This window comes from Notamacropus eugenii, chromosome 1, assembly GCF_028372415.1.
Source record: "Notamacropus eugenii isolate mMacEug1 chromosome 1, mMacEug1.pri_v2, whole genome shotgun sequence".
In the NCBI taxonomy this organism is placed as follows: Eukaryota; Metazoa; Chordata; class Mammalia; order Diprotodontia; family Macropodidae; genus Notamacropus; species Notamacropus eugenii.
In genome coordinates this window covers 254,322,235-254,344,329 of record NC_092872.1, presented here as the reverse complement: position 1 = coordinate 254,344,329, position 22,095 = coordinate 254,322,235, and the positions used below count along the sequence as shown (strand labels likewise).

Genomic DNA, 22,095 nt, shown 5'->3' with positions numbered 1-22,095 from the left:
TCATGTACCCATTTGGATTTTATTTCTGTGTATGGTATCAAGCATTGCTCTATGCCTGGTTTCTACCTCACTGTTATCCTGTTTTCCCAGCAATTTTTGTCCAAGAGTGAGTTTTTATCCCAGAAGCTGGGGTCCTTGGATTTATCAAACAGTGTATTGCTATATTCATTGACTACTGTGTCCTGAGCATGTAACATATTCCACTGGTCTACTCTTCTATTTCTTAGCCTGTACCAAGTGGCTTTGGTAATTACTGCTTTATAATACAATTTGAGATCTGATAGAGCTAGGTCACCTTCCCTAGCATTTCTTTTCATTAGTTCCCTTGACATTCTGCATCCTTTGTTCTTCCAGATGAATTTTGATATTATTTTTTCTAGCTCTACAAAATAATTGTCTGATAGTTTGATTGCTGTAGCACTGAAAAAGTGAACTAATGTGGGTAGAATTGCCATTTTTATTATGTTGGTTCGGCCCACCAACGAGCAACTGATATTTTTCCACTCACTTAGATCTGACTTTATTTGTGTGAAAAGTGTTTTGTAATTGTGTTCATATAGTCCCTGGGTTTATTTTTGCAAGTAGACTCCCAGATATTTTATACTGCCTACCCTAGCTCCATTCTAATTTTTAAATAACTGTTTTCTTCAGTAAACTTTTGAACCTCCTTTCACACTTGACTAATTTTGCTTTTTAAAGCATTCTTCTCCTCATTGGCTTTTTGGACCTCTTTTGCTATTTGGTTTAGTCTATTTTTAAAGGTGTTATTTTCTTCAGCATTCTTTTGGGATCTCCTTTAGTAAGCTATTGACTCATTTTTCATGATTTTCTTGCATTGCTCTCATTTCTCTTCTCAATTTTTCTCCACCTCTCTTATTTGATTTTCAAAATCCTTTTTGAGCTCTTTCGTGACCTGAGACCATTGCATTTTTTTAGGTTTTGGATATAGAAGCCTTGACTTTTATGTCTTCCTCAGATGGTATGTTTTGTTCTTCTTTATCTGAAAAGATGGAAGTAAATATGTGTTCACCAAGAAAGTAACCTTCTCTAGTCTTATTGTTTCCATTTTGGGGCACTTTCCCAGTCAGTTACTTGACTTTTGAGTTCTTTGTTAAGGAGAAAGTATACTCTAGGGACCTGTAAGTTCTCCATCCCTCCATGGTGGCATAATCAAGGGAGGGGAGTTTATTCCTCTCCTGGCCTGTGCTCTGTTCTGTGAGCAACCACAAGCACTCTTTTCTGTCTGGGATCTGCAAGTAGGATACCCTCTCCAGAGAGTCCATCATGTCAGGGCTCCTCCCCACCCCAGGACCACAATCCAGGAATGAGACCCAGATCAACTGCTCAATTTCCCCAGTATCTTTTTGCTAAGGGTTCCAAAAATGGACACTGCTCATCACTGGCTGCTGCCACCCTGGGGCTGAGACTAGGGCCCAACCCTACTCCCTTCTCACCCAGGTAAAGAACTTTCTTACTTTGACCTTTGAAACTGTCGTTCGCATTTGTGAGTTGCTAAATCTGGGAACTGCAGCTACTACCTGTGATTCCACGACCTGAAGCCTTCTCCAGTCCTGTCCATGCTGTGCTGTGCACCAAGTCTGAGCTGTGCTCTCCTCTGAGTTGGGTGTGATAGACCTTTCCTTTCATCCTTCCAGGTTGTCTTGGGCTGGAAATCTCTTTTACTCTGTCCTTTTGTGGTTTCTGCTGCTCTAGAATTTGTTTAGAATCATTTTTACAGATATTTTATGGGCTATGGGGGGAGAGCTGGAGTAGGTCTGTCTTTCTACTCCATCATCTTGGCTCCACCCCCCATCTCTGTTTTAACTCTAGCCTTCTGACTGCCCCCCAAATTCTCATTTTTAATATGCCTTTGCTTCCAAATCACCCATGGAATGGTAATTCCTGATATGCTAAGGGAGCCCTTGTACAAAAGACAGATATTTCTGAGTCTGCTCACTCCACTGCTATTCCTTAGTCCAATATTTCTAAGTCATTTGTCATGCATTATCATTGTATGTAAAATATCATGTAAAAACCCCTCTATTCTCTCTCCTTCTCCCACCCCTAATCAATATACCATGGTACACTTGTTGTTTCGTAGATATATTTTGAAATTTCCCACCTCAAGTGTCCTGGTCATACATTTCCATTTACTTCAGATGCCCTTCTTTCCCCAAAATCTTCCCAGAGAAATCTTCCTTCAAAGCACTGAATGAATATTTAATTGAATTTTTCAATCAACCAATCAAGTAGCCTTGATTAGACACCTACTACATGCCAGGAACTATCCAAGGTGCTGCTGTTGCAAACACACAGATGAAATAGTCTCTGTCCCGTTGTTTATTTTACTGCTTGAAAGGGGGCAAAAACAGGTATCAAATATGCGTATAGAAAATACTAAGCTAGCAGGACACAGAGACAATGCATTTGCCCAGGGCAAGGGGTATCTCAATGCCTTGTTTCCAATGTCTCATTTGTACCAAAAGGAGAATTTTGGAGCTAATACCTAATACATGAGAAAAAGATCTGTTTTGTGATCATTTGACAAATGTACATTGCCAGTTTATTGCTTAGCTTGTACATATGGGGATTTAGTGAATTACTCAATAATGATCCTACACTAGAGTGAGATCTTTAAAGAAAGAATTGTTCTAAGAAAAGAACCCAGATCTAAGAGGAAGACTGTCTATATTTCTCTGCACTGATACCTGGTGCTTAAAAGATTTGGTTGATAAGAGAGACTCTATAAACCTCTCTGGAGTTACACACATTGACTGAAAGGCAGAAAACTCTTCCACCGCAGGCATGGGAGAATTGAAGGAGCTTCTATAAATTCCCAAATAAGAATCTGTGTCCTTTCTGAAAGATCCTCTTCACTGCCACTAACCTGGATCAGCCCAGAATTGGAGTGGCCCAGTAACAGAAAGCAACGGAACCTAATCCAACACATATGCACCTGACCTGCAGTCTACCTGAACAACAGGATAATCTTATATTACAGTGGCCCAGTTTGAGCAGTTCAGTTTATCAATAGATCCACCCACAAATAGATCCAACTCAATCTGTTTCTGAACATTTTTGAGGGTATATCCTAAATGGTTCCAGAGTTATATGAGCTGTCCTAACCACATGTGTCACTAAACATGTGCTTCACTGAAATGGCACAATACTTTTCTGTCCATTCTCCTTATAGAACACAGAAAGCTTTAGTACTCACCTTCTGAGGACCCAAAGTTGTAGTGTGGATGCAGATTGGAGAAGTAAACCAATGGGAGAATGAGAGAATTTGCAAAGTAAGCACATAAAAATATGTTGAAAATAAATGTAATTTAATATTAGGAGAGGATTGCACCAGCAACTAGGGTCAATAAAGATCTGTTGTATAAAGTGACATTTGAGTGAAGCTATGTGAAATTTAAATTCTAGGAGTCAGAAGTATGAAAGAAATGCATCTTGAGCATGCCTTGCAAAGTCAAGGTAATGGCCGATTGTGTCATGTGAGAAACAGCAAAAAGACCTATTTGTCTCAACCATTGAATAAATGAAGAGGAATAATGACACAGTTAAGGATGGTTCCAGTTAGGTTGTGAAGGATTTTAGATGCAAAAGAAGGCATTTGATCCCAGAGGTAATAAGGAACCTCTGAAGTTTGTTGATCAGGGCAGTGAAATAAACAGGAATGTGCTAATATAGTTGTATCTTCACCAGAAAGAAGGAAGTTTGGAAGAGGGTGGTTTTTTAGAGTAAGGAAAACAAATTTTATTTTATACTAATTTTGTGTATAATTCCTATGGATTTTAAAGAAAGATAATAGACAAAGATGTTTAGATCTGGGAGTTACCTCTAGTGATTATGATGTTACTAAGAGTGAGACTGTAGAAAGAGAAGAGAATATGACCCAGATCAGAACCACTGGGTAAACTCATGGATTTGTGGTTCAATGTGGGCTATGATTCAGGAAAGGAGATTGATAAGGAACAATAAGACAGGACAGGGAGTGGAGGGAGGGAGGGGAGAGAGAGAGGAAGGAGGTGAGAGAGAGAGAGAGAGAGAGAGAGAGAGAGAGAGAGAGAGAGAGAGAGAGAGACAGAGAGAGAGAGAGAGAGAGAGAGAGAGAGAGAGAGAGACAGAGAGAGAGAGAGAGAGAGAGAGAGAGAGGTGATTAGAGAAGCCTGGAGAGAAGAGGGTATATGGGAGAAAAGGGTAGTAAACAATATCATATACTGTAAAGAAGTATAGAAAATATGGATTGAGATAAGGCTACCATATTTGGCTATTCAGAGACCATTAGTAACTTTGTAATGATCAGCTAGAGTTGGGTGTTGATGACTGAAAAATTTCAGAAATGAGAGTAGATCATTTTTGTTAACAGATGGCAATTCCCTCAGTATCCTATGACTTTTTCCCATATCTTCCTAGAAATCTTCCATGGTTCATCTATTCAATGTTGAGCCCAGGGTCTTTTTACAGTCTTTTTACACTAGATGATACCAGTTGACCACACATAGTCAATTTCCACACATGAAAAAAACACCTGAGAAAAATACTATGACATATAATGACATGTATTCTCAAGGAACAAACTAAAAAGAATGAGAATATTTTTTTGTTGTCCCACAGCTTATGTCTTTGTATACTCAGAATTCATTAACAATGTGTGGTCCCACACATGCATAGGTACAAACATGTACACATGCATATGGTATGCTATGAGGTGGTTGTGGGGTAAATCTCAACTTTCTAAAGTTTTACACCGAACCTCTTTTTCTTGCTTGACATTCTTTTCACAGCTGGCTGAAAAATATGGCTCTATTTACACTATTTATGTTGGAACCCAGCGTGTTGTGGTGCTACATGGATATAACATTATGAAGGAAGCTCTAACTGAGCAAGCAGATGGTTTTTCAGGAAGAGGAATTATACCAGTCTTTGAAGATATATTCAAAGGACAAGGTAAACTTAGTTTATTCAAAAGAATCACTAAAATACAAAAAGGTATTGCAGAGTACATTCAATAGAATGTACCCAACCATCATCCCTAGAACATCACTGCTGGTTTCATTTTAATTGTTCTATTCTCAGCACCTAACACAAGACCTCCATGTGAAAGGTAGCTGATAACTACTATGCTGCATTGCATGAATTGAATAAAATTAAACTTGATCATTGACTTAATCCAAAAACCTCATGGTTGGCAGAACTTTCAGGAGCCAAAGCATTGGAATAAGCAATAAATAGCTCTCACCCTCCCCTATTCAACTTGAAATACAGAAAATACTACCTCAGGAAAAAATCCTGGAGCATCAGAGAGGAAAGAGATGGTACAGCAGTCTTGTAGCCTGGGAGGTTTGGAGGATTAATGGGAAAGGTTCCTCTCCCTCTGGTGGAAGGGGAACAGTTCAGGACAGGAGGCACCCTGGTCAGCCAGAAGCAAGTCTCACTTCAGCAACCTAGGGTGGGATTCTGAGTGCCAGAGTGGTGGAGAAGCCAAGCCAACACCAAGTCACCCCTAACCACATGCCTTGGCACATCCAGGGTGACTTCTGGATTCCATCTCAGAGAACCACTACATATGATGACAGGCAAGTCATAGCCACCATACCTCCCTATGCTTCAGCACAACTTCAGGTGGGCAATCATCCTCCAGTAGCTGAACTTTCCTATGATTCTGTACAGCTATGGGTGAACAGGCATCCTCTACCAGTCAGACCCCCAGTGTAGATCCAGAGAAATGCAGAAAGCCTCCTGACTTCAGCACACACCAGCCACCATCACCAGCTCCAGCTCAGATCCAGGTAACCAACAAGACCTCTACATGCTCCAGTTAGCAACACTTGAAGCCCCAGCATGCAAAGCCAGTGACCAGACCCTTGATCTGCAGCACAAGAAGGTTGAGTTAGTGCCCCCTGTTCCCTAGAAGCAGAGATCAACTCTGAAGGTAAGAAAATAGGCAAACACCATGAGGAAACAACAACAACAAAAAGCATTGACCACAGAGAATTATTGTGGTGACAGGGAAGTTCAAAGCACATATTTCGAAGAAGACAACATTACCAATATACTCACATCTGAAACCTACAAAGGAAATGTATACTGGTTGCAAGCCCAAAAACCTTCTTGGAAGAGCTCAAGAAGGACTTTAAAAGTCAAATAAGACAGGTAGAAGAAAAATTGGGAAAAGAAATGAGAGGTATGAAAGATAGAGTAAACAGCTTGGAAAAGAAAGGACAAAAAAATAGCTGAAGAAAACAATTCCTTAAAAATACAATTGGCCAAATGGGGGAAAAAGCACATCAAAGAAAATAACTCCTTAAAAAAGTGGAATTGAATAAGTGGAAGCTAATGACTCTGTGAGACTAAGAATCAATCAAATGAAATAAAAAGAATGATAAATAGAAGAAAACATAAAATACCTCATTGGAGAAACAACTGACCTGGAAAATGGATCCAAGAGAGATAATTTAAGAATTGTTGGTCTACATGAAAGCCACGATAAAAAAATAATCTGGAGAGCATCTTTCAAGAGCTCATCAAGGGAAACTGCTCTGAGGTCCTAGACTCAGAGGGTAAATTAGTCATCAAAAGAATCCACCAATCACCTCCTGAAAGGGATACCAATTTGAAAATACCAAGGAATATTGTAGCTAAATTCCAGGATTATCAGGTCAAGGAGAAATTCTTGCAAGCATCCAGAAAGAAACAATCTAAGTACCACGGAACCACAGTTCGGATTACATAGTACCTTGAAGCTTCTACATTAAAAGACTGAGGGCATTGGAATATGATATTCCATAAGGCAAAGGAGCTTGTATTACAACCAAGGATCAACTACCCAGAAAAATTGAACATAATCTTTCAGTGCAGGAGATGGACATTCAATAAAATATGGGACTATCAAACCTTCCTGATAAAAAGACCAGAGCTCAATAGAAAATTTAACCCTCAAATACACGACTCAAGAGAGGTATAAAAAGGTAAACAGCAAAGAAAAAGACCCAAATGTGTTGTTCAATATGACCAAATTGTATATATCCATAAATAGGAAGATGATACTTGTAACTTTTGAGAATTGTATCTATTAAGAAGGGCTAAATATAGACAGAGGGCATTGGTATAAGTTGACTTTGATGTGAGGATAAAAAATATCTAATTAAGTGGTGAAAAGAAATTGTTTTGGGAGAAGAAGAAAGGAGGAGGCAGAAAAAGGTAAATTACATCACATGAAGAGATACAAAGACTTAATACAGTTAAGGGAAAAAGGGAGGGAGATGAGCATTGTTTGAGCCTTAGTCTTATTGAATTTGGCTCAGAACTGGAATAGTGTACTCAAACATAGAAATCTAACTTATTCTATTGGAACTAGGAGGGGAAAAAGAGAAAGAAAAAGGAGGGGCCTGATGAAAAGGAGGGCAGATTGATGGGGACAGTGGTCAAAAGCAAACCTCTAGTGAGGAGGGAAAAGGAGAAAGGAGAGATAAAAGAATGAATGGGGGGATAGGATGGAGAGAAGACATAGATAGTAATAACACTGTGAATGTAAATGGGATGAACACTCCCATAAAATAGAAGCAGATAGCAGAATGAATTAAGAAACATAATCCTACAATATGTTTACAAGAAACTCATTTGAAGCGGAGGGATACATGCAAAGTAAATGTAAAATACTAGAGTAGAATACACAATGCTTCAGTTGAAATAAAAAAAAAAAAGCAGGGGTAGAAATCCTGATCTCAGAGAGAGCAAAAGCAAAACTAGTTCTAATGAAAAGAGTTAAGAAATGAAACCAAATCCTATTAAAGGTATCATAGACAATGCAGTAATATCATTACTAAACATTTATTCACCAAGTAGTATAGCATCCAGATTCTTACAGGAGAAGTTAAGGGAGTTACAGGGAGAAATAGATAGCAAAATTATACTAGTGGAGGACCACAACCTCCCCCTCTCAGAACTAGATGAATCTAACCATAAAATACACAAGAAAGAAATTAAGGAGGTGAATGAAATGTTTAAAAATAAGATATGGTAGACCACTGGAGAAAATTAAGTGGGGATAGAAAAGAATATACCTTTTTTTCTCAGCAATATATGGCACCTATGCAAAAATTGACCATGGATTAGGGCATGAAAACCTCATAATCCATTGCAGACAGACAAAAATATTAAAAGCATCCTTTTTAGATAATGCAATAAAAATTACAAGCAATAAAGGACCATGGAAAGATAGACTAAAAACAATCTAATCCTAAAGAATGAGTATGTCAAACAACAAATTACAGAAATAATCAATAACTTTATCCAAGGGAATGACAATAATGAAACAACAAACCCAAACCTGTGGGATGCAGTGAAAGTGCTTTGTAGAGGAAGTTTTATATCTTTCAATGCTTACATGAAAACAATAGAGAAAGAAAAGATCAATGAACTAAGAAAGCTAAAAAAATAACAAATTAAAAATCCCCAATTAAATGCCAGATTAGAAATTCTGAAAACCAAAGGGGGGATTTGTAAAATGGAAATCAAGACTATTCAACTAATCAATAAAACTAAGAGTTGGTTTTATGAAAAAATATAGATAAACTTTGATTAATTTTATTTATAAAAGGAAGAAGAAAACCAAATTACCAGTATAAAAAATGAAAAGGATGAATTGACCACCAATGAAGAGGAAATCAAAATGATAATTAGGAACTATTTTGCCCAATTGTATGTCAATAAATTTGACAGTCATTGAAATGGATGAATATTTATAAAAATATAAATTTCCCAGATTAATGGAGGAGGAAATAAAATACTTAAATAGCCACAATTTAGAAAAAGAAATTGAAGAAGCCCTCAATGGCTTCATTCCCTAAGAAATAATATTCAAGGCTAGATGGATTTGCATGTGAATTTTACCAAACCTTTAATGAATAATTAATTCCAATACTATATAGATTATTTGGAAAATAAGCAAAGTCCTGCAATATTCTTTTTTAAAAAATAAGCTGCCATTTTGGTAAATTGCCAGCATATATTTTATTTTTATTTTTGGTGGGGGAAAGACTAGGCATTTGGGAGTAAGTGACTTGCCCAAAGTCATACAGCTAGTAATTGTCAAGTGTCTGAGGCTGGATTTGAACTCATGTGCTCCTGACTCCAGGGCTGGTGCACTATTCACTGTGCCACCTAGCTGCCCTCATGTTATTTTTATGATACAAATATGGTGCTGATGCCTAAACCAGGAAGAGCCAAAAAAGGGGAAGAATTTATAAACCAATCTCCCTAATGAATATAGAGTCAAAAATTTTAAATAAAATATTAGAAAAGTGATTATAACAACTTATCACAAGGATAACATACTATGACCAGGTAGGATTTATACCAGGAATGCATGTCTGGTTAAATATTAGGAAAGCTATCAGCATAATTGACCATAACAACAACAAAAGCAATGGAAATTATATGATTATCTCAATGGATGCAGAAAAAGCTTTTGACAAAATACACCACCCATTCCTATGGAAAACACTGGAGAACATAGAAATAAATGGAACTTTCCGCAAACTAATAAGCAGTTTCTACCTAAAACCTTCAGCAAGTGTTATATGAAATGGGGATAAGTTAGATGCATTTCCAATAAGATCGAGGGTGAAACAAGGATGTCCATTATCATCACTATTATTCAATATGGTACTGGAAGTGTTAACTGCAGCAGTAAGGGAAGAAAAAGAAATTGAAGGAATTAGAATAGGCAAAGAAGAAACTAAGTTATCACTTTTTGCAGATGATATGATGATATACTTAGAAAATCCCAGAGAATCAAGTAAACAACTGCTTGAAATAATAAACAACCTTGGCAAAGTTGCAGGTTACAAAATAAACCCACACAAATCTTCTGCATTTCTATATATTACTAACAAAGCCTAACAGCGAGAGATAGAAAGAGAAATCCCATTTAAAGTAACAGTAGGCACTATAAAATATTTGGGAGTCTACCTGCCAAAACAAACCCAAGGACTATATGAACACAATTACAATACACTTTTCACACAAATGAAGTCAGATCTAAGTAAGTGGAAAAACATCAGTTGTTCATAGGTGGGCCGAAGCAATATAATAAAAATGACAATTCTACCAACATTAACTTACTTATTCAGTGCCATACCAATCAAACTATCAGATAATTATTTTGTAGAGCTAGAAAAAATAATATCAAAATTCATCTGGAAGAATTTATGACCAACAAGATAGAGAAAACATTATAAATGCAAAATGGATAATTGTGATTACATTAAATTGAGAAGTTTTAAGCGAACAAAGCTAATGCAACCAAGATTAGAACAGAAGCAGAAAACTGGGGGAAAAAATGGCAACCAGTGTCTCTGATGAAGGTCTCATTTCTAAAATATACAGAGACCTGAATCAAATTTATAAGGACACAGATCATTCCCCCAATTGGTAAATGGTCAAAGGACATGAGCAGGCAGTTTTCAGGTGGAGAAATTAAGACTATCTACAATCATATTGGCTATAGAAATGTAAATCAAAAACAACTGCAGAGGTACCTCATGACATCTATCAGATTGGTTAACATGACAAAACAGGAAAATGATAAATGTTGGAGATGATATGAGAAAATTGGCACACTAATACATTGTTGATGGAATTGTGGACTGATCCAACCATTTTGGAGAGCAATTTGAGACTATACCCAAAGGGCTATAAAACTGTGCATATCCTTTGACCCAGCAATACCACTTCTAGGTCTGTATCCAAAAGAGATCATAAAAATGAAAAAAACTACTCACATATACAAAAAAATTAATAGCAGCCCTTTTGTGGTGGCCAAGAATTGGAAATTGACAGGATGCCCATCAATCGGGGAGTGGCTGAACAAGTTGTGGTATAAGAATGTAATGGAATACTATTGTTCCATAAGAAATGATAAGCAGATTGACTTCAGAAAAATCTGGACTTACATGAATTGATGCTGAATGAAGTGAGCAGAACCAGGAATACATTGTATACAATAAAAGCAACAATGTGTGGCAAACAACTTTAATAGACATGGCACTTCTCAGTAATTATAATCTCAGACAGTTCCAAAAGACTCATGATGGAAAATGCCATCCACAGCCAGAAAAAGAACTATGAAAAGTGAATGCAGATCGAAGGAGACTATTTGCTCTCTTTTTGTTGTGGTGGTTGTTTCTCCTTTCCCATCATTCCTCCCATTGGTTCTAAATCTTTTTTACAGCATGTTTAATGTGAAAATATGTTTATTATGAATATATTTGTAGAGCCTATGTCAGACTACACATGATCTTGAGGGGGGCAATAGGATAGGGAGAAAATTTGGAACTCAAAATCTTACTTTTTTTTTTTTTTAATACATCCTATTCTTTCTTTTTTTTTAAAATTATTTTTTAATGTTTAACAATCACTGCCATACAATTGAGATTTTATCCCCCCCCACACCTACCCCCCACTACCCCCCTCCCTCCCGACGACTGCATACAGTTCTGTATAGGTTCTACATATACTTTCCTACTGAGTACATTTTCACTACAGTCATGCTATGTAATTGGACTAAAATAAATGAAAGAAATCATATAACAAATCAAAACATGATACACAAAAACATACACATACACAAACATGATCTGCTACATTCTGCGAATGACTTCCATATTTCTTTCTCTGAGTGTGGAAGGCATTTTGCCTTGAGAACCACCTTTGGGATTTTATTATTATTTTTTTAAGAAGTTCTTGCGTTCTTACAAAATTCCAAGTCTACCAGAAAAAACTCTCTCACACTGTGGTCGTTGCTGTGCACAAAGTTCTCCTGGTTCTGCTCCTTTCACTCAGCATCAGGTCATATAAGTCCTTCCAGGCCTCTCCGAAGTCTTCTTGTTCATCATTTCTTATGGCACAATAGTACTCCGTTACATTCATAAACCATAATTTATTCAGCCATTCCCCAATTGATGGACATCCCCTTGACTTCCAGTTTTTGGCAACTACAAAGAGTGCTGCTATAAATATTTTTGTACATGTGGGACCCTTTACCATTTTTATGATCTCTTGGGGATACAGTCCTAGTAGCGATATTGCTGGGTCAAAGGGTATGCACATTTTTGTAGCCCTTAGGGCATAGTTCCAAATTGCTCTCCAGAATGGTTGGATGTGCTCGCAGCTCCACCAACAATGAATTAGTGTTCCAACTCTCCCACATCCTCTCCAGCATTTATCATTTTCTTGTTCTGTCATGTTTGCCAATCTTATAGGTGTGATGTGGTAGCTCAGAGTTGTTTTGATTTGCATCTCTCTAATCAATAGTGATTTAGAGCATTTTTTCATATGATTATAGATATCTTTAATTTCTTCTTCCGAAAATTGCCTGTTCATATCCTTTGACCATTTATCAATTGGGGAATGACTTGTATGATTATACATTTGAGTCAGTTCTCTATATATTCTAGAAATGAGGCCTTTATCCCCGAGCTTAGCTGTCAAAATTCTTTCCCAATTTACTACATCCCTCCGGATTTTGGTTGCATTGGGTTTGGTTGTGCAAAAACTTCTCAGTTTAATGTAATCAAAATTATCCATTTTGCATTTCATAATGCTTTCTATCTCTTCTTTAGTAAAAAATTCTTCCCTTCTCCATAAATCTGATAAATACACTATTCCTTGCTTCTCCAGTTTATTCATGGTATCAATCTTTATACCTAAATCATGTACCCATTTGGACTTTATTCTTGTGTACAGTGTCAGGTATGGGTCCATGACTAATTTCTGCCACACTGTTATCCAGTTTTCCCAGCAATTTTTGTCAAATAGTGAGTTCTTATCCCAGAAGCTGGGGTCCTTGGGTTCATCCTATTCTTTCTTTATTTAACTTTTAACATTCATTTTCTTTTTTCCCCCAATTTATTTATTTATTTAACTTTTTTAACATTCATTTTCACAGAACTTTGGGTTCCAAATTTTCTCCCCCCTTATCCCCTCCCTCCACCCCAAAACACGAAGCATTCCAATTGCCCCCATCACCAATCTGCTCTCTCCTCTATCATCCCTCTCCGCCCTTGTCTCCATCCTCTCCTCTGTCTGTAGGGCCAAATACCTTTCTAAACCCCTTTACCTGTATTTCTTATTTCCTACTGGCAGCAAGAACAGTACTCGACAGTTGTTCCTAAAACTTTGAGTTCCAACTTCTTTTCCTCCCTCCCTCCCCACCCCTTCCTTTTGGAAGGCAAACAATTCAATATAGGCCAAATCTGTGTAGTTTTGCAAATGACTTCCATAATAGTTGTGTTGTATTAGACTAACAATATTTCCCTCCATCCTATCCTGCCCCCCATTACTTCTATTCTCTCTTTTGATCCTGTCCCTCCCCATGAGTGTTGACGTCAGATTGCTCCCTCCTCCCCATGCCCTCCCTTCCATCATCCCCCCCACCCTGCTTATCCCCTTCTCCCCCACTTTCCTGTATTGTAAGATAGGTTTTCATACCAAAATGAGTGTGCATTTTATTCTTTCCTTTAGTGGAATGTGATGAGAGTAGACTTCATGTTTTTCTCTCACCTCCCCTCTTTATCCCTCCACTAATGAGTCTTTTGCTTGCCTCTTTTATGAGAGATAATTTGCCCCATTCCATTTCTCCCTTTCTCCTCCCAATATATTTCTCTCTCACTGCTTGATTTCATTTTTTTGAGATATGATCCCATCCTCTTCAATTCATTCTGTGCACTCTGTCTCTATGTGTGTGTGCTTGTATGTGTACGTGTGTGTATGTGTAATCCCACCCAGTACCCAGATACTGAATAGTTTCAAGAGTTACAAATATTGTCTTTCTGTGTAGGAATGTAAACAGTTCAACTTTTATAAGTCCCTTATGACTTCTCTTTGCTGTTTACCTTTTCATGCTTCTCTTCATTCTTGTGTTTGAAAGCCAAATTTTCTTTTCAGCTCTTGTCTTTTCATCAAGAATGCTTGAAAGTCCTCTATTTCATTGAAAGACCAATTTTTCCCCTGAAGTATTATACTCAGTTTTGCTGGGTAGGTGATTCTTGGTTTTAGTCCTAGTTCCTTTGACTTCTGGAATATGATATTCCATGCCCTTAGATCCCTTAATGTAGAAGCTGCTAGATCTTGTGTTATCCTGATTGTATTTCCACAGTACTTGAATTGTTTCTTTCTAGCTGCTTGCAATGTTTTCTCCTTAACCTGGGAACTCTGGAATTTGGCCACAATGTTCCTAGGAGTTTTTCTTTTTGGATCTCTTTCAGGCGGTGTTCTGTGGATTCCTTGAATACTTATTTTGCCTTCTGGTTCTAGAATATCAGGGCAGTTTTCCTTGATATTTTCATGAAAGTTGATGTCTAGGCTCTTTTTTTGATCATGGCTTTCAGGTAGTCTCCTAATTTTTAAATTGTCTCTCCTGGATCTGTTTTCCAGGTCAGTTGTTTTTCCAATGAGATATTTCACATTATCTTCCATTTTTTCATTCTTTTGGTTTTGTTTTGTGATTTCTTGGTTTCTCATAAAGTCATTGACCTCCATCTGTTCCATTCTAATTTTGAAAGAACTATTTTCTTCAGTGAGCTTTTGAGCCTCCTTTTCCATTTGGCTAATTCTGCTTTTGAAAGCATTCTTCTCCTCACTGGCTTTTTGAACCTCTTTTGCCAATTGAGTTAGCCTATTTTTCAAGGTGTTATTTTCTTCTGTATTTTTTTGGGTCTCCTTTAGCAGGGTGTTTACTTGTTTTTCATGCTTTGTTTGCGTGTCTCTCATTTCTCTTCCCAGTTTTTCCTCCACCTCTCTAACTTGATTTTCAAAATCCTTTTTGAGCTCTTCCATGGCCTGAGCCCATTGGGTGGGCTGGGATACAGAAGCCTTGACTTCTGTGTCTTTCCCTGATGGTAAGCATTGTTCTTCCTCATCAGAAAGGGAGGGAGGAAATACCTGTTCACCAAGAAAGTAACCTTCTATAGTCTTATTTTTTTCCCTTTTATGGGCATTTTCCCAGCCAGTGACTTGATTTCTGTGTATTCTTTTCACACCCCCTTTGCCTCCAGATCTGCCCAGCCAGAGCTTGGGGTCTGAGATTCAAATGCTGCTTCCCAGCCTCAGGGTTTTGGGTGGGGCAGGGCTGCTATTCAGAGTGAGATTAAGTTCAGGTGCTCAGGTTGGGGCAGGGCCACCTCATGGGGCTCAGTTCCCTCAGGGGTTTATGTGGAAACCTTCAACAATGTATCTGAGCTCCTGCCTGCTTGGAGAGCCCCTGTCTGCTGCCACCTCCACTGCTGCCTCCCGAGGGGGCCTGAGTTATGGGGGCACTCCACTCCCCTCTCGACCCGCCAAAGAAACCCTTTCACTGACCCTTGTCCCCTGTGGGTGGAGGGACCTGCCCGGGGGCTGGAGATTCCATCCCTGAAGCCTGCTCGGATCTGCTCCTCTCAGTGCGGCACAGCTGAGGCAGGGCTGGGCTCAGCTCTGAGTCTGCAGCATGAAGGACCTTTTGCAAAAGGTTTTCAGGCTCTCTGGAACAGAAATCTCATCTGCTCCATTGTTCTGTGGCTTCTGCTGCTCCAGAATTTCTTGGGAGTTCTTTTTTACAGATATTTTATGGGCTGTAGGTTCGGAGCTAGCGTATGTGTATCTTTCTACTCCCCCATCTTGGCTCCGCCCCCCCTCAAAATCTTATTGAAGTGAATGTTGAAAACTGAAAATAAATTAATTTAAGAAAGAATAAAAAATCCCCCAAACCTATGGTACCCTCCACCATTTCCATTGTTAGAGTAATAGATACTTTATTCTTTTCATTTGTCTAGGAATTGTTTTCAGTCGTGGAGAGAGGTGGAAACAAATCAGAAGATTTTCTCTGATGACCCTAAGGAATTTTGGGATGGGGAAGAGAAGCATTGAAGAGAGAGTCCAGGAAGAAGCTCAATACCTGGCGGAAGAGCTCAGAAAAACAAAGGGTTGGTTTACGGTTTTTTCCTCCTGGGCATGTGAGGTCCAACTCCTCACCCGTTCCCCATCCTAAATACTTTGGGAGTCATTCTAAAAGTCTTTGCCTTGGTCCACTGACCAGTAATCAGTCTGCTGGCCCAGAGAACTCCCTTTTCCCTTCTTTTACCTAAGCATTATAAGTTTATCTAGTTTCCTTGTAAATGGCAAAGGAAATTGTCCAAGAGGACAACATTCCCTAACCTTAGAGGAATTAAACACCATATTCAGGTATTGGCAGAATAGATGTCCAGTTTCTACATAATTGGCAACATTTCTGATAAAGCTATTTTTCTTTTTGGTAACTTTTCTCTACATTAGGTCAACCCACTGATCCCACCTTCATCCTTGGCTGTGCCCCATGTAATGTGATTTGCTCTGTCCTCTTCCATGAATGATTCAAGTACAATGATGAGAAATTTCTAAATCTGATGAACATGTTAACTGAAAACTTTAAGCTGTTTAACACACCATGGGTACAGGTAAGGCCAGAATTGTCTTCTAATTCTATAGTTGTTTACCGAATGTCAGCAACAGGATAAGTGTACTGATCTTATCTCCTTGGCAAGGGCTCCAGCAACATGAGTACACACACACATTCACATGTCATGCATTTAATGACATTAACATTGCACAGAATATTTGGTTCTCAGTCAAGATCCAGGTAGATATTCTGCTCCCAGTAGGCCTCTAAATTAGTTCTAGGTCATACAGCAATTTTAGTTATAGGGAGAAATTTCTGATTGGTGCCTGGAATATCCCAGGTATGATAGTGTTCATAGATATGGTCATGTAAAATAATTATTAAGAAAGAGCCTGACCAGGTCCTTGTGGCGGGGGTCGGGGGAGGGGGAGGTGCATTAGGGAAGAAAACTGGCCAAAGCTAAATCTGCAAGACATTTAGGCCAATATACTACACTGATTGATTCTGGAAGTGCTATAGCCTAACCTCTACAATGGACCAACATGGAAGATCAAAGCCTTCAATCACTGAAGCCAGAACTGAGGATCTTCATGTAGCCAAAACCAAATTTTCTTTTCTTTTATACATGTTGGGTTCCACTGGGATGTATACTCTAGCTAAACCTTTCTTGCTTAGAATTTAATACTTTTGAGTATAAGGACTATTTCATTGTTGTCTATATCATCATAGCCTAGCACAGAACTTGGTTCATAGTGAGTACTGAATAAATGCCTGATGGATTTTATTAACTTAATGTTAATTTAATTGAATTGATCGGATGCCTTGGTATGTCTTTACCTTCTTTTAAAAAATTATTGCCCTATCCAAGGTTAGTAGATTTTCCTTAACTCAGAAAGCAGTTTCTTTTGAACAAGGACAATAATATTCTGCCTTCTGGTCTCCTCAGTGTGTAGCACAGTACTAGACAAATTAGTTTTGAGATATTTGCCAATTTAGGCTTAGATTTTTGAAGACTTATAAAACTCTTGGGATTTGTTTAGTGTACCTCAATACTCCTAAGTGCCCAGGATGATTATTCCTTTGACTACTCTTTGGAGAGATCACAAAGTCATGAAGTTTATAGAAAGAAAGACACTTAGCAAATAGAAGGTAGACCTGAAGGGAGAAAGAATGAATCTAAAATCTCCCTCAGACACTTAACAGTTGTATGATCCTTGAGAAGTTGCTTTGCTTCTCTCATCTTAGTTTTCTTCACTGTAAAATAGGAAGAATAAAGGTACCTATGTCCCAAAGCTATTGTGAGACTCAAATGAGCTAATATATGTTAAGCACTTTGGGGACATATATAGATATCCACATAAATGCTAGCTACTGTTGCTGTTATTATTATCATTATTTCTATTACCGCAGAGAGAAGGAAATTGAAGTACAGAGAAGTGAAGTGATTTACCGGAGATCACTATGTGTGTGTCACAGGGCATGCATGCATACATGACTGTAAATGCAATCAACTTTCCAATTAATCATTCTCTGCTGAAGAACAGATTACCTCATCTTCACAAAACAGATGTGAACTAATTCAACGGGAATCTTTAACATCTCTAAGTCCTTTTGTTAATATTGGTCAATCCAACACTCCTCACTTTTGGCAAGGAGAATGAGTCATGATCAGTTCATGAAATGATGGCCTTAGTTTCCATCTTCAAGTTTGTAGGGGCCGGAGACCATCTTGTTCTTCACTCGCAACACTTTCCCTTTTTACCTGATAACCATCAATGTCAACTGGAGGCTAAAATCACCTTGGTTTGGGACTACACAGATAGAGAGGCTAGACTGTTTCAAGAGGTAGAAAACAGTATCTTGTTTGTCTGGTATTCTAGGCCCTCCAAATATGACATCACCTACAAAGTACGGGAAAATAGGGGGCAACTCATCTTTTGGGGAATAGCTGAGCATATAATGGTATATGAATATAATAGAATTTTACTGTGCTTTGAGAAATGCTGAAAGGGACAACTTTACACTAAGGAAGACTTTCTGAATGCATGCCAAGTAAAGTGAGTAGAATCAATGTGCACAATAGTAAAACAAAAATGGAAAGCCAAACACCATGCAAGGCTCAAGTACTCTGATCAATGTAAGGACTGAGCACAATTTTAGAGTAATCACAATGAAACACACTGCCCTTCTCCTGCCAGAGAGGGGATGGACTTAAGATGTGGAGTGTGACGCACAGTTCTGGCTAGGCTATTGCCAAGGTGGGGATTATTTTCACTTGAATATATATAGACATATACATATGCATATATGTATATGCATACACATATTTATATACATATATAGACACACATGCATACATATATAAATATATGCACATATATACACACATATATACATAGATACACATATATGTGTGTTTCAAGGGTTTTGGTTTCCTTTTTTTTCCAATGTATACTGAAGATGAGAGAGAAAACACTTTTTGTAAATAAAAATTTTAATTACACTTAAAAAAATGCAATGCCTTTTAATAAAACATTATAGCTTAAAGGAAGAGATATACAGTTGTCTCCACTTAAACGAATATGTTTGTTTGGGTTTGGGGGTGTAGCTCTACAACTTTTTACCAGCATTCAGAGTGTACCTTCCTGGAAATCAAAAAATAATTTCCAGAAATGTAGAGAAAATTAATCTTTTCGTTTTGGAAAGAGTAAAGGAGCATCAAAAGACATTGGACCCCAGCAACCCACAGGACTACATTGACTGCTACCTGGCCAAAATGCAACAGGTAGGATGCTTTGGGGAAGCACTTTGCTCACTGAGAAGGGCTGATATTCCAAAGTTTTTTACAGATCACTCTTTTCGAAGCACAGAGAAGAACATCAGAGACTCTCAAGGTATACATGTCCCTCAAGAATGTCATTGACTTTCTATTAAAGCAGCTTTGTTTGCTCTGACCCTGTCATTTCTCTGAACTCTGTAAGGGAAATGAGATTGGAAGAGTTAATGCTCTGCTGGGTGCTGAGCTGCTGATCTGGGCTTTCCTGTTTGGAGGAGGACAGTGTATTGCAGAATGATAACAGGAATCAATTAATAAACACTTACTAAGTGCCTACTATGTGTCAGGTACTTTACTAAGTGCTGAAGACACAAAAGAAGCAAAAGAGAGTCCCTGCCCTCAAGCAACTTGCAATCAATAGGAAGGCAAACACATACATACAAAGTATGCTGTAAACTGGAGAAATGAGATGGAGAGCAGGCTTCAAGTAAGGAAACTTGAGTTCAAAGACAACTTCATACACTTCTTAGTTGTGTAACCCTGGGCAAGTCATACCCTCACTCTCTGCCTCTTTTTCCTCACCTGTAAAATGGAGATAATATCAATTATCTTCCTGGGTGATTGTGAGGATAAAATTATATGTTTGTAAAGCATGCTGTTTGCTTTAAAGTAGAAGCAGCAAATGACTCAGTGGATTGAACATAGGACTTAGAGTCAGAAAGATCTGAGTTCGAATCCAACTTCAGACGCTTCCTAGCTATGTAAACCATGGGAAAGTCAGTTAACCTCTGATTGTCTGAAAATGTATCCACTGGAGAAGGAAAGGCCAACCACCCCAGTACCTTTGCTAAGAAAACCCAATGGGTTCATGAAGGATCAGACATTACTGAAATGACTGAAGAACAGAAAAGAAACCTTAAAGCATTATATAAATGCTAGCTAAAACCAGTTTCCATAAAAACTCTCAAAATTAATTAATACCAGGAAGATGATAGATTTTATTTTGCTCCACAGGAAAATGATGAAAAAAAGAAAAAAAAGCCTCCCAGAAACTCACAAACTCATTTAGAAAACAAATAAAGCACTGATAATATCTGATACTGTTCCCTGATGGTGAAAATTTACTCAGAGTTGACAATAGGACATCCATCCAACATTCCAATTAAACCTTAACTATCTTCCAGTTCCACACAGTTGCACTCAGATGAAGGTTGGTGGTAGTATGGCTAGAATACTGAGCCTGAAATCAAAAAAACTTTGGTTCAGATCTGGACTCTGACACTTTATACCAGTAAAACCCTGGGGAAGTTACTTAATTTCTGTCTGCCTCTATTTCATCAATTGTAAAATAGAGATGATAGCATCTACCTCCTAGAGTCATTGTAAATACCAAATGTGATAATATTTTTATGGCACTCAGCACAGGGCCTGGTACTTAGTAGATGCTTTTAAAAGCTCATTTCCTTCATTCCTTCACAGTATAACCCAATGGATGAAACTTCCTCTAGAAGAAACAATCATTTTGGAAGGGCTGAACAGGCAATCCTCTTTCCCATCAGATCTGAACTGTCCAAATGATTTATGTCAATGGGGCAAGGGGTATATCAGAGAAGAGTAGAAAGTAAATGTCTTCTTTCCCTGCCCCCTCAGAATGCTGTCTTGGCAGTAATCCTCAAGTCTTTTATTTCTCTGTTCCCAACTAGTTCAGTTCAACATCCTAGTTCAGTTCAACATCATCTCTCCCTAGGACAATGACAATTCTTCCTAACAACTCTCCAAGCATCTAGACTCTGAATTCTTCTTCACAAATTTGCAAAGTTAATATGCATAAAGTGAAAGACTCACTGGATCAATCCCAACAATAAGACTCATCTGTATGGCTTTTAAAGCCCTTTACAATCTGATTCCAACCTCTCTTTCAAGGTTGCTTTTCCCTCCTCAAATCCTCTCTCCTCTGAAGCAAAGTGTCCTCCTATATTGTTGTACATAATTTCCATCTTTTGCCTCTTTGTGTTTATACACAGGCCCCTATGCCTGGAGTGTTCTCACTCACTTTCTTTAACTCTTAACAGCCCTAATATCCTTCCACATTGAGCTGCTACCACCTTCAAGCAGCCTTCCCTTATTCCTTCTTTTGCTGGTGTCACATCCAAAAATCTACAGGCATTTATTTTCTATAGGTCCCATCTGGAGTTATCTTCAAATTTGTTGTATTCTTTCCATAGAATGTAAACTCCTTGAGGTGGAGATTGTCTTATTTTTATCCTTTACCTTTAACTCCCTACTTCCTAGCACTCTACTTGGTATAAAAGGATATATCTTATGTATTTGTTAATTGAGTGATTTAATATATTGATAAAAATGTTAAACAGCATAGAACTAAACATATATCATTGAAGTGCTCACCAGAAATTTTCTTCCAGGTTGATTGGAAGACTTTCTTTTTTTTTTTTTTTTTTTAGTTTTATTTATTTTTAGTTTACAATATTCAGTTCCACAAGCTTTTTGAGTTCCAAATTTTCTCCCCCTCACTTCCACCTCTCCCCAAGATGTCATGCAACACAATATAGGCTCTACCTATACATTCATATGAAAATATTTTCACATTAGTCATGTTATAAAGAATTATAACCAATGGAGTGAACCACAAGAAAAAAGAAACAAAATAAAACAAAAAAGAGAGTCAATAGTATGCCAGATCTGCATTCAGATTCTATAATTCTTTCCAGGGATGTGGGTAGCATTTTCCTTCATGAACCTTTTGTTCTTAGAACACTGCATTGTTGAGAAGACCCAAGTATATCAAAGTTAGTCATAGCACAATGTGTCTGTAATTGTGTACAATGTTCTCCTGTTTCTTCTCTCCTCACTCAGCATCAATTCATATAAATCTTTCCAG

The 22,095-nt window shown here is 38.0% G+C and overlaps 1 pseudogene; it reads left to right on the top strand.

Annotated features, from left to right (window-relative positions):
• Nucleotides 1-22,095, top strand: part of LOC140517387 (cytochrome P450 2C44-like) — a 43,418-nt pseudogene that overhangs the window by 5,073 nt on the left and 16,250 nt on the right.